Here is a 13,679-nt window from a genome sequence, read left to right as displayed (position 1 = left end):
ATTTCATTAATCAGGTGCCAGGTTTCCTTTATGTCATTCTGTGCTGTTGTTAATTTGTTGCTGTAATAGTTTCTTTTTGCCGTTCGAATCTGGGTTGTTAGGAGATTCCGTTTTCTTTTGTATTCAGCTTTTAAAGCGATATTGTTCGGTGACTTCTTAAGTTGTTTCCATAGGGCATCTTTTCTTTGTATGTCTGTTAGTATGTTGTTTGTTATCCATGGATTTTGTTTCGTTTGGGGGCGTATTTTTATTTTTGTTAATGCTTTGTTGTATATTTTGTTAAATGCAAGTTTAAGATTATTATATACAGCTTCAGCAGAGTCTAAAGATGCTATCTGCATCCAGTCTGTTTTTCTGATTTCATCGTTCACTATTGCTTCGTTTACAATGCTATGATACCGTTTTGTAGTCTCAGTGATTTTTATGGGTTCTGGTTCAGTGTGTAACTGCAATGCGGTGAAATAATGGTCTGCTAGTTTGCATGTTATGACGGCTGCTGTGTGGCTGTTTGGAGGGGCCATTATATTTATATGATCAATGCAGGTTGAGGTTGTTGTGTTTCCGACTATCTCTTCTCGTGTATACGACTGTGTGGATGGGGTTATGTTATATGCCGATAATAGGTCTAGGTATTGTTCTGTGTTGTTATTTATGTTCCTAATGTTTATATTAATGTCTCCTATTATTATCAAGTATTTTGAGGTGCCTACTTTCGTGGCTGAAAGCCATCTGTTTAGTTCTTCTAGGAATTTTGTGGTGCTTAAGTTGGGTGGTCTGTATATTGCGTTTAATATCAGGGAGTTTTCTTGTTTGATGTTTTTAATTTCGATGCATATGTTTTCTGCGTATTCTAATTTATAGTTTATTTCTGTTACTTCTAGTTTATGTTTGGTAAATATTATTATACCACCGCCTCGTTTTGTTTGTCTGCAGTGTTTGTGTTGTTGGAAGTGTGGCATTTGGTAGGAGGATGCCTCTTCGTTTGTCGTAGATACTTCAGTCAGTATTAAAATGTCTATTTCGTCTATATCTTCCTTCAGATAAACTTGCAGGGTCAGCCAGTATTTTTGAATGCTTCTGATTTTGATGTGGAGAATAGATAGTCCTTTTTTGGGGATTTTCAGTTGTTTCCATTCTGATATTGATTTCAGAATGTGGCAATTATCATGTTCCGGGGTGATTACGTCTGCTTGATGGTGTGCATTCATGTTGGTTGGGGTGCTGGTCCTTCTTTACGAGTTGTCAATATTCCTTTCAATGTGACAGCCTGTTGAGGTCATCTACGGATTTTATTTCGATTGGTTTTGCATCTTGTGTCTTTCTAAGGAATATTTTGCTGTCTCTTATCCATATAAACTGGTAATTGTTTTCTGTTTTTACTTTCCTTGCTTGGTAGAATATTTTCTGATAGCGTGGAGTAAGGTATTCAGACAAATATATTGGTGTTGTCGTGGTCTCCTTTCAGATCCTTTACTACTGGATTTTTAATCCTGCTAGCTTTTATAAGTGTAGTTTTTGTTAGGCTGTTGGTGAGTCGCACTACGACGGGAGAAGGATGGGTATTATTTTCTCTTTTCCTTTTTTGTGGTAACCGATGCACTGACTGGATGTCTTTTGGTTCAATGGGGGAGCCGATGTTTTGGCTTAGTTGTATTACAGTGTCTCTTAGAGGTTCCGTAGCTATTTCTGGGAGACCATTTATGAGGAGGTCATTTTTGTGCTGCTGTTGGTTTGAGAGCTCATACAGTTGCTTTAGAGAGTTTAGTTCTTGCTGTAGGTCCGTTATCTCTTTAATTAAATTATGCTGTCTTTCAGTTAGCTCTTTGACGCTGTTTTTAATTTCTCTAACGGTCTGTAACATATCTTCTATCGAGTTATTATTAAATTTAATAAATGCCTCGTATTGGTTAAATTTTTCTGTAATTTGTGCGGTATGTTTTTTAAATAGTTCTCCAACAAAATCGATTAAACATCTTTTAGGTTTTGTAATCTGTTTTCAAGTAATGCGTTTAAAGATGGCTCACCTGGGTTTCCGTTGTTGTTTTCTTTGTTTTTAATTCCCTCTGTAGTTGATAGCTGTTTACTGCCTGCGGTTGTTTTCTGCGTTGGCTGTTTTCCGCCTGCGGTCGAAGGCGACGTTACTTTGTTATCTCTGCAATGGGGACATTTCCACTCGTCACGATTCTGGTCCTGGTAATTGTTTTCTGTTTTTACTTTCCTTGCTTGGTAGAATATTTTCTGATAGTGTGGAGTAAGGTATTCAGATAAGTATATTGGGGTGTTGTCGTGGTCTCCTTTCAGATCCTTTACTACTGGATTTTTAATCCTGCTATAATAATAATAATAATAATAATAATAATAATAATAATAATAATAATAATAATAATAATTTTTTTTTTTTTTATTATGTCTCAGTATAAATTACATACAATAGTAATATTTACAATATTTACAATAAGGTTTATACAGAATTTTTGAATTTAGAATATAATAATAATAATAATAATAATTTTTTTTTTTTTTTTTATAAACGACTTATTTGTTTTTGTTTTTACAATGAAAATGATAAGGTTTACTATCACACAGAGTATCTGCACACACAATGAAAAACATATTATCTTTTCTGTACAGTACGAAAATTCGATATACAGGATGCAGAGTACATTTTATAATTATGAATATACATTTTTTTAAACTAGCTAAATATGGATTGGCACCAATGTGCACACAATTCACGATACAATGCAGTAATGCAGCATACACATACAATTCAATAATAATAATAATAATTTTTTTTTTTTTTTTACATTTCATTATGTCTCAGTATAAGTTACATACAATAATAATATTTACAGTATTTACAATAAGGATTATACAGAATTTTTTTTTTTTTTTTATGTCTCAGATGAATTGCATACATAGTTGCTGTAGTAATTATATGTATATAATATTTATAACGCATTACAAGTGTGCATAACAGATACTTGCAAGTTAGTAATTTTCTTCCTCGAAGCTTAGCAGAGCTTATCTGAGGAAGATAATAGATGACAGAGGGTGGTGGTTTCATGGTTGTGTTCCTATAGTGGTCACAAGCCAGGTGTTGATTTTACTGTTTGTTGGTACGTGCTTGAAAGTCTTCGACTGCTATTACAGTTTAACTTTTTTTTTTTTTTTTTTGTGAAAATAGGGTTGGATTTAGACATGTAGTGGTAGTCTTGTAGTGGTAGTTTTTTGAGAGGGGGGGTTGTCGTAGGTTTGTATGTGTGTGTATGTGTAGTGGGGGAGAGGGAAACAGGAATTGCTCTAATTTTCGTTCTCGCTATAATATTTATACAATGCCTGTTTCAGCTCTCTGTATGTTCCTAGGTTTCTGTTGTCGAACGGCAGTTTGTTTATCATGTCAGGTACGTAGAAGTTTCGGGTGGCTTTGCCGTTGTGATTGTTGTACTTATATGTTATGTAGTTTGTTGACTGTGGTCTTGTTATTTGATATGTTGTTCTGGTTACTCTATATGTTGGGCTGTAGTAGTGTTTTAACATGACTGTGTAGTGGCGTAATTGTTTCACCTTAAATATTTTGTGTTTTGTCCATGCTTCCTGCATAAGAGTGGGTTGTTCGCAGAATATCAGTTTTATCATTTTATCTTGCAACCATTGTAGCCTGTTAAGTCTGTAGTCTGTGCAGAATGCGTATGATGTGATTGCATATCTTAAAATGTTTTCACATAATGCTTTATAGATTAGTATTTTTATGTGGGTTGGGGCAATGTCTTTTAATCTGTATAGTTTGCTTGCTATTATCCTAAGCTTGGTATGTAGGTAGTTTGTATGGCTATTCCAACTTTGATCTGCATCGAAGTGAAGTCCAAGGTAGCGTGTTGTTTTCACCTGTGTGATGGTTGTGATTTTAGGTTCTGCACTTTGTGTATAGGAGGATGAATGTTTGATAGTGAGATATTTAGTTTCTATGGGCAGGGTTTGGGGGTTTTTGAATATCATTAGCTTTGTTTTTCCAGGGTTTATATATATGCCGTTTTCGGTTAACCAGTTAGTGATTTGATTGATGTCGTGTTGTATATTTTTGTAAGCGATTTTTGCAGTGTTGTGAATGGATACTATGGCAGTGTCATCTGCATACTGGAAGATTTTACTTTTTAGGGGGAGTTGGCTTATGTCGTGTGTGTATATGTTAAATAGAATGGGAGATAGGACAGCTCCTTGCGGTACTCCACAGGTTACATGTACCTCTTTGCTGTGTGCTGATCCTATACGTGTGATGTGCTTTCTGTTTTTCGTGTATGCTTTAAACCACTGGAGTAGACGACCTCCAATTCCGATATGGGTAAGTTTCATTAACAAGGTTTTATGTGTTAGTGTATCAAATGCTTTTGTTAGGTCAATGAATACCATTAATGTTATTCTGTTTTTATCCAATGCAGCGTTTATTAGATCTGTGAAATCTTCCAGGAGTGTTGCCCTTCCTTTATTTTTTTGAAAGCCATATTGTGTTTTGGGTATGTATGATTTGAAATTTTTCAACGTATGTGGAGAGTTTCTGATGTACTATGCGCTCCATGATTTGGTTGATTACAGGCAGCGTGGCGATAGGTCTGTAATTACTTATTATGTTTCTTTTTCCCTGTTTGTGTATGGGTGTGATTAATGCAGTCTTCAGTGTTTCAGGTATGTGTCCCGTTTCGAAGATTTTATTTAACAGTTTTTGTATAACTGGAAGTAGGTCGGTTGAGTGTTTCTTGATGTCTTTTGGTCTGATTCCGTCTATCCCCGGTCCTTTGTTAGGATTAATTTGTTGAATTGTGATAATTCTTCTTTTGTTACTGTGGGGAACCACATCGACTGGGTTGCTCGTGGACCTAGTGGAGAATGTTCGTATGTGTGAGGAAAGATTGTTTCTTGTAGCTTTTGGACAGAGTTCACGAAGTGCTGATTAAAGTTGTTTGCCAACTGTTTGAGGGATTTGGGGTCGCAGGCAAAGCTGTGTTTTATTGTTTCTGTGGCAGTGGTTCTGTGTATATTGTCCAGCATTTCATTAATCAGGTGCCAGGTTTCCTTTATGTCATTCTGTGCTGTTGTTAATTTGTTGCTGTAATAGTTTCTTTTTGCCGTTCGAATCTGGGTTGTTAGGAGATTCCGTTTTCTTTTGTATTCAGCTTTTAAAGCGATATTGTTCGGTGACTTCTTAAGTTGTTTCCATAGGGCATCTTTTCTTTGTATGTCTGTTAGTATGTTGTTTGTTATCCATGGATTTTGTTTCGTTTGGGGGCGTATTTTTATTTTTGTTAATGCTTTGTTGTATATTTTGTTAAATGCAAGTTTAAGATTATTATATACAGCTTCAGCAGAGTCTAAAGATGCTATCTGCATCCAGTCTGTTTTTCTGATTTCATCGTTCACTATTGCTTCGTTTACAATGCTATGATACTGTTTTATAGTCTCAGTGATTTTTATGGGTTCTGATTCAGTGTGTAACTGCAATGCGGTGAAATAATGGTCTGCTAGTTTGCATGTTATGACGGCTGCTGTGTGGCTGTTTGGAGGGGCACTTATATTTATATGATCAATGCAGGTTGAGGTTGTTGTGTTTCCGACTATCTCTTCTCGTGTATACGACTGTGTGGATGGGATTATGTTATATGCCGATAATAGGTCTAGGTATTGTTCTGTGTTGTTATTTATGTTCCTAATGTTTATATTAATGTCTCCTATTATTATCAAGTATTTTGAGGTGCCTACTTTCGTGGCTGAAAGCCATCTGTTTAGTTCTTCTAGGAATTTTGTGGTGCTTAAGTTGGGTGAGAATAGTACAATAAATACAATAATCACTATGGAAAGGCCACGCGAAACTTCTACATCCCAGAGATGATAAACAAATTACCTTTTGAATACAAAAATCTTACAAACTACAATAGCCTGAAAAGAGCTCTAAGGACATACTACGAACAAGAAACACGCACCCAAAATACCATACAAACTTAATGAAACACAATATATTCGCTCAGGCTTCCAGTTCAGCGACGCATCAGTACATTCCAATTATTGTGTGTGGGGGGAGGGGAGGTGTGGGCGCGCGTGTGTGTGAGCGTGCGTGCGTGTGTGTGTGAGTGCGCGCGCGCGAATTTCTCAATCATAGATTCCGTAGCATCCTAACACAGCAAAAAAAAAACAAAAACAATACATAATAACCAACTGGTGTCATCCTCAGATAAGCTAACATTTAAGCTTCCAGGATGAAAGGAAAAAAAAATTAGTTCTCATCCAAGATGTATCATATGTAACAAAATGCATGTAATGTACGTATCACAAGAAAACCAATGTATGTATTATATGTAAACCAATGTATGTATTATATGTAAACCAATGTACGTATTGTAAATATCACACGTAAACAAATGTAATTAATGTATCATATGTAAACAAATGTATGTAATGTATATAATAACTGTAACAAATGTATGCAATGTAAAAAAAAAAAAATTATTTTAAAAGTAAATCATGAGTTTACACCGTATGTTTGTGAAAATAAGGACACATAATATTCAGATTGCATATCTGTAAATACTGTTGGAAGGTGTGAAGGATGGTTGGATGAATCAATCGACCGTGAGATGCGGTGATTGACTCATTCAATCCAATACCCTTGGAGGGTAATGGATGGCAATGCTGTAGCCAGTGAAGTTCTAACTGAGGCTCGGCTATTGCTGTTACCCTCCGGCCATGATCAGAGCTTTAATAGCTCAATAAAACCTTATACCTACACTGTCCTCTACAGATAACGGGGAAGATGAAAAGCATTCTTGCTTCGCCCCTTTAACCCAGTCCTTATAAGGATATAAGGATAAGTAAATACTGTTGTATAATCACACCTTTTCAAACTTGAAAAAAAAAAAAAGTAAACCACAACATGTAATATTATACAACTTATGTAACTCTGAACAATATAATTGTAAATTATTATTATGATTATTATATATAAAAAAAAAACTGTTATCATCATTACTATTTAAATCTCATTATATGTAGCACAAAGTGCTGAACCTTGTAAAAAATATACTGAATAGATGATCATTGTACATATGTAAATATTTGAAAGAACAATAAAAAATTATTATTATTATTATTATTATTATTATTATTATTATTATTATTATTATTATTATTATTATTATTATTATTATTATTAACATTATTATATTAGTCATTCATTATACAGAAAATTCTGAACAATCTTCATTGTTAATATTCGAAGAACATGTGCTGTAAATACATAATATAGAGGCAAAAATTGAAAATTTTAATTGAAATCCAATGTAGAAAATTAATCATATATGCAGCACTTAGTGCTGAATTTTATGAACATTATAAGTTAGAATGCCACTCAAGATGATCATTGTATATGTGTAAATATTTTAGAAATCAATAAAATTATATATTATAAAAAAAATTATAATTATTAAAAAAAAAAAAAAAAGCAGCTAACGCCTATTTGTTCCCGTATAGGAGTAGGCGAGGCCATTTACCCCTATCTAACTTTTGGAGACTGAGTGGGTAGTTCAATCTCCACAGCTACCAATCAGAGATAGATGGCCCAAGGCTATCGCTAATTAAGCAGTACACAGTGAAGAGAGACGGCTCAAATGTGCCGCCATCTCGTGGTCCCTAACCCTAACACAATATATTTAATGTCTGAAATAATGTGGGTTCGACGGTCGATTTTCTTGAGTTTACGGGACGAAAAACCCGAGTTTCCGGGTGAAAAAACCCGCTAGCCCGTGCCAGAGATTATTATTATTATATTCATAAATTATATATTATTGTATTAAAAAGGCATTAGCTGATTTTTTATTTATTATTATATTCTGTTAATTAAGAACTTCAGCTTATTTGTTAGTGAGCCTGTGTAGCTCAGTGGATGTAACGTTTGCACACCATGGCGCATGACTGTATGAAGGAAGACTTCTTGGTTTCGAATCTAGTCGACGACTAGAAGAAAATTTTCTAAGCCTTTTTTCAACTTGTTCCCGAGTTAGTTGATCTCTGGCATGGAAAAGTTGATTTTTTATCCCGGAAATTCTGGTTTTTCGTCCCGAAAACGCAAGAAAATCGACCGTAAAACCCACATTATTTCAGAAATTTAACACGAGTGTTAGGGTTAGGGACCACGAGATGGCAGCACTTGTTGAGCCGTCTCTCTTCACTGCATGCCGCTTAATTAGTGATGTTAATTAGTGGCCTTGGACCAGCTATCTCTGATTGGGTACCAGTGGAGACTGAACTGCCCACTCAGTCTCCAAAAGTCAGATAGAGCTAAAAAACGGCCTCGACTACTTCCTATATACTCCCTATCGATTTGACTGATTTCGTTTTTTTTTTTTTTTTTTTGACTAAGCTACCGTAACAATGGTAAATATAACTACACTTTGTTTCATGCCATTTTAGATCATATCTAGATAACAATATGGATATATTGTGATCTAGCTTATCTGTTATCGTGAAGTACATACGAGGGTGGTCTGAAACGTTCTCGGACTGACAATGAAAAAACGAATTTATAATTTCAAAATTATTTTTATTTTTCAACATAATCTCTCTTAAGACTAAGACATTTATTCCAGAGATGCTCCAGCGCCATTATCCAGCCCCTAGTAGTTCTCAGTAAGATCTGCAAAATAACCCTCTACAGCTGCAATCACCTCTTGATTCAAAGAAAAACGCTGACCAGCAAGGAAGAGTTTTAGTTTTGGAAAGAGATAGAAGTCAGAGGGAGCCAAATCTGGAGAATAGGGTGGATGTTCCAACAATTCACAATGAAGATCCCTTAATTTTCCAATTGCCAAAACATCTTTCTGGGTAGGTGCATTGACCTGATGAAAGATAATTTTTTTCTTCTGCAAATCGGGTCTTTTCTCACGAATTTTTTCGTCAGGTCTGGTTAAAAGATCAGAATAATATTCCCCTGTTATTGTTTTACCATTTTCAAGATAATTAATAAACAAAATGCCTTTAGCATCCCAAAACATCGATTCCATGACCTTTCCTGTTGATGGAACCAACAGTGTCTTCTTTGGCGCTGAACAACCGACTTCTGTCCACTATTTTGACTGCTGTTTGGATGCTGATGTGTAATGGCGAATCCAAGTCTAATGCATAGTAATAAATCGGCACACCGAAATCAGTTTTATTCTTGTTAAAATGCTAAAAATAGGATGTATCCATCCTATTCTTAGAATCTTCTTGTAACAAGTTCTTTCAAATGCCAAAATTCTTTATTTATCATCTCCGTTACAGATCCATAGAGTACACCGCTAAAGGTGCATATTTCCAGCAACCTTAGGTTTGTTTGCAGGCTGGTCACTTTACTTTTCCAGATGTTATCCAAGGCTTTCAGATTTGTTCTTACCTTTGCAATCTTGATCTTTATTTCTTTTTCACAGTCCAAATCATATATCATTTTACTTCCCAAATATGTGAACTATTCTACATTTTCTATATCAATTCAATCCACTTGTATCTTTTGTTTCATGTTCTTCTCACCAAATACCATTGTCTTTTTTTCCAAGTTCATAAAAAGTCCAAATCTCTTTCCTTCCTCATTTAACAGTTTACATTTTTTTTTTTGGAATTTTTTCTTCTTCTTTCATAATAACAATGGCATCTTCAAATCTCAGATTGTTAATCCTCATCTCGTATACCGATATTCCTTTTGCACCTTCCTTTATTTTATCCATTGCACTTTCTAAATGTGCGATGAAAATGTTTGGTGATATTGGGTCCCCTGTCTAGTACCTCTGCTTGTGCTAAACCATTTCTCCAAATCATGATCTATTCTAACTGCTGCATCTTATGCACATCTTTTAATATAGCTATTAGTTTCTATCAATTCCACAGGATTCTGGCACTGTTAATGTCACTTTCTGGTCGATACTGTTAAATGCATTCTGAAAATCAACAAAGCATATATATATATATATATTTTTTTTTGTTTTTTTTACCTATCTTTCTCTGCTATCAACCGCATTGTCAAAATCTGTTGGATTGTGCTTCTATCTTTCCTAAATCCTGCTTGCTCATCTGTGAGGTATGTTCCAATTGTGTTCTCAATCTTTCTGTCAATATCATCATCATCACCTTGCCAAGGTGACGTGTCAAAGAAATTGTTCTATAATTTTAACATTCTAGCTTATTTGCTTTCTTATATAATGTCACTAATATAGATTTCACCCATCCTCTGGCATTTTCCCTTCTTTTCATACCATATTATTGGAATGGCGCATTTCTGTAACCATACTTTCACCAACATATTTAATGATTTCTCCAGTGATATTATCATTATCATTTCCAGGACTCTTATTGTGTTTTAGCCATCCTATTTTTTTTTTTTTTGCACCCCATCTCTTAAAATGACCATATTATACTCCTTACCTGGTGGTGATATCTGCTTCAATTCTACGATCAGTTTCCTAACGTTGTCTTAATCTAGTTTTTTTTTCCATAAAACTCACTACAATATCTTGTCCACAGCTGTACAATTTTATCTTTATTCATCAATACTTTGCCTTTTCCATCTTTAATTGTGGTCTGGTTTGGTTGCCACCTTCTATTAATAGTTCGAATCATTTTGTACATCTCTCTCTAATTTTATGCTCTTCATAGTGCTGTTCTACGTTAGCCTGTGAGGGATGGATCATCTGTGAGCTGGATTTCTTCTCCTTGACGGTATAAAGAATTTTCAAGAAAGTTTTAGGTGCACCACCCCAAATGTGCGATCAGTATTGTAAGGATGAGTATTTTGAATTTGTGGTCAGTATCTGGGTGGGTGTTAAACAGCTTCTTGAGCTGAAAAGAATGCGTAGTGCTTTTTAGAATTTGAGGAAGCTATTTAGGATGTGTTTGTGCCAAGAGACGCTGTATATCAGTAAACGTGAGTCCAATGAGAAATAGTTCATCCTGAATGGCGATGTGTCCGTTACTGTGAATGAGGAGAGGCGAGCTGAGATCTTTTTTGCGAGAGAAAAGACAACTCGGTTATTATTGTCCCACTGAAGGATGATATAGAGATCATTGTTTAAGGCCCTAGTTACAGATGAACTTTATGTAAGGGATACATGGGAAGACTACATGGTTTGTCAAAGGAGTAGAATGAATGAAGAGTACTATCGTCAGCAAAGCTATGGATAGGATTCGTAGTGGTTAAGAGTGATTCATTTACGTATATGAGAAGCGGATATGAGAAGAAGTGAATGAATGAAGCCGTGTGACACTCCGGCATTGATGGCAAAGCTCCAAGAGAGTGTGCCATCTACCATGGAACGCAGTAACGCCTAGATACGAAGCTGGCGAACTATTTAAAGAGGGCAGCAGGTAGACTGTAGTATGGCAGTTTGCAAAGCAGGCCTTGATGCAAACACGATCGAATGCCTTGGAAATGTGAGCCCTTGATATTTCCAATGCCTTCTGTTATGTTCTCTTAACTTTCTGTTTTGTTGACTTTGTTTCTGTTCTTTTGACTCTCTGTTGCATTCAGCCATCTAGGAGCATAGATAGGGTTGCTTGTGTATGTTTCAGAAACACAACAGTGTGATCGTGTGTAGGGTTGGTTTTTGCCAAATTCTATCAGCAATTTTGATAGAATAATTGCAGCATTGGTGGATTTATAGAGCAGTGATCTTTAGAACAGGTTCATTTTTTTAAAACTAAAATTTCAACATATCATTTATTTATTATTTATTTATTTGTCAGAGTTACAGGGAGAGCTTTAGTCTGATACGTTAATCTCAGAAGAATTTCTTAATGAGAAATCTTGTGTATATTTGGCTTTCTGATTTTAATTAAAAATGGCACAGCCTGTATAGTTTATGAGGCGGGATGAGGAGGAGTACCGCAGTTAGGAAACGTAATTGGCGGGGTTTTAGGCTTGTTACACGAAATAATCTCATGTTTTTACCTGCATTTAATACATTTGGAGTTTATACATTTAAACTCATTTATTATTATTGCACCGGCACCTCCATTCGGTCTTAAGACATCTGCATATAAGTGTTTTTAAAATGCCATACTGTTGCACTGATGATGATGTGATTGTTTATGTAGGTATCTTTCTGTGTGTGTTGGCTTTCTGTAAATGGAAAAAGATAGTGATCTATCTGAAAAGTAGGTGACTTTCAGATGCGGGTAACTGAAACTGTGGAACAGAATATCTATCATTCTCTCCTTGAAACTATTAACAGACACAGCTCTAAAAGCACTCACAACTAACTCAGCAACCCGTTTCATTTATTCACCTGTCTCCAAGCGAAAAATCTAGTCCTCATGCCCGTGCTAACAAGACTCTTACCCAACTTCCAGGGATAACCTCTTGTTCTGTTCCCTGTAGCGATGTGCTGAAACATTTTCCTTGCATCAATCAATCATATAGCAGCAGTACAGTAACGAGGGTATGAAGCGCCTCTGGCAAGTGTCTAACTTGCACTCTGGTAACCCAAAAATGACAAAATTTTGAAAATTTTAAATGTAATAAGTTAAGTTTTACTAAATGCAATATGTTAAATACTCACTTTTAACCCCATCAAAATGAGTTGCAGTGTGTTGCAGAATTTGTGTGTCTAAAGCGGCATATTGTCGAAATTTAAAAATACAATATAAAATAGCAGACTTTTATATCTATTTATTTATTTTTATTTTTTATATTTTTTACGTTTTACGCCCCAAACCTAGTTGCACACGTGGCGGGCGCCTCTTTCGCCACGCCCTCATTACAGCACTGTATAGGAGCTTATAAGTAATTTAAATGTTTCTATCATGTTCCCCCTTTTTGCCTCTGATACTACTTTTGCAATCCCCGAACTCTCAATCTATCCTCATAGGGAGTAATACACAGACCAGTGGCCACTTTCTCATCCCCAAGAAACCCAAGTGACCAGAACTAAGCACAGTAATCAAGATGTGGTCGCATCAAGTCTTTATAAAGAGGAATAGTAATTCCCTTATCTCTGCTTCTTATTGTGTTCTTCAATAACTAAGTAATCCTGTGAGTTAAACTGGCTATTTTAGCAATATCCATTGTAAACATGAACACTCTATCCATTACTACTACCATTTCCTTCAATATGATACTCAGATTGTGGTCTTTGTGTCCTAAAATGCATAAGTTTACACTTTTCACATTAAATTGACAACTATTATGTTTTGCTCATACTGTCTTCTTATTTAAATCATCATGCAAGCTTTCTACATCACCTTGATTAATCATTAACCTATCCAACTTTGCATCATCAGCAAACAACTGAAAATTTTCTTTCTGGATATTTCCTGTCATTTATGTATAAATTAAGCAGCAGAGGTTCAAGCACAAAGCCCTGCAGCACGCCACTAGTCACCTGCCTTCTCCTGGATTCTGCTCCTCCATTTACTACGTTTTGGTATCTGTCCATCAGCAATCCTTTTATCTATATCACCCGTTTCATATCCATCACCATTTGTTTCAGTTTGCATAACAGGGTTAATTGTGATCTTGTCAAAAACACCTTCGTCAAACCCTGCAGTATCATTATGTATCCATTTCCTTTATTCAACTCAGCTGTAACTCTGTTATAAAAAAAGTTAGTAGATTACTAAGGCATGATTCACCCTTAACAAAACCGTGGTACCCCTCATAGAGTATC

Source organism: Typopeltis vanoorti, chromosome 2, assembly GCF_054136105.1.
Source record: "Typopeltis vanoorti isolate ZY-2024b chromosome 2, IOZ_Tvanoo_1.0, whole genome shotgun sequence".
In the NCBI taxonomy this organism is placed as follows: Eukaryota; Metazoa; Arthropoda; class Arachnida; order Uropygi; family Thelyphonidae; genus Typopeltis; species Typopeltis vanoorti.
The sequence above is the reverse complement of the archived record's forward strand: the minus strand, read 5'-3'. Positions refer to the sequence as shown.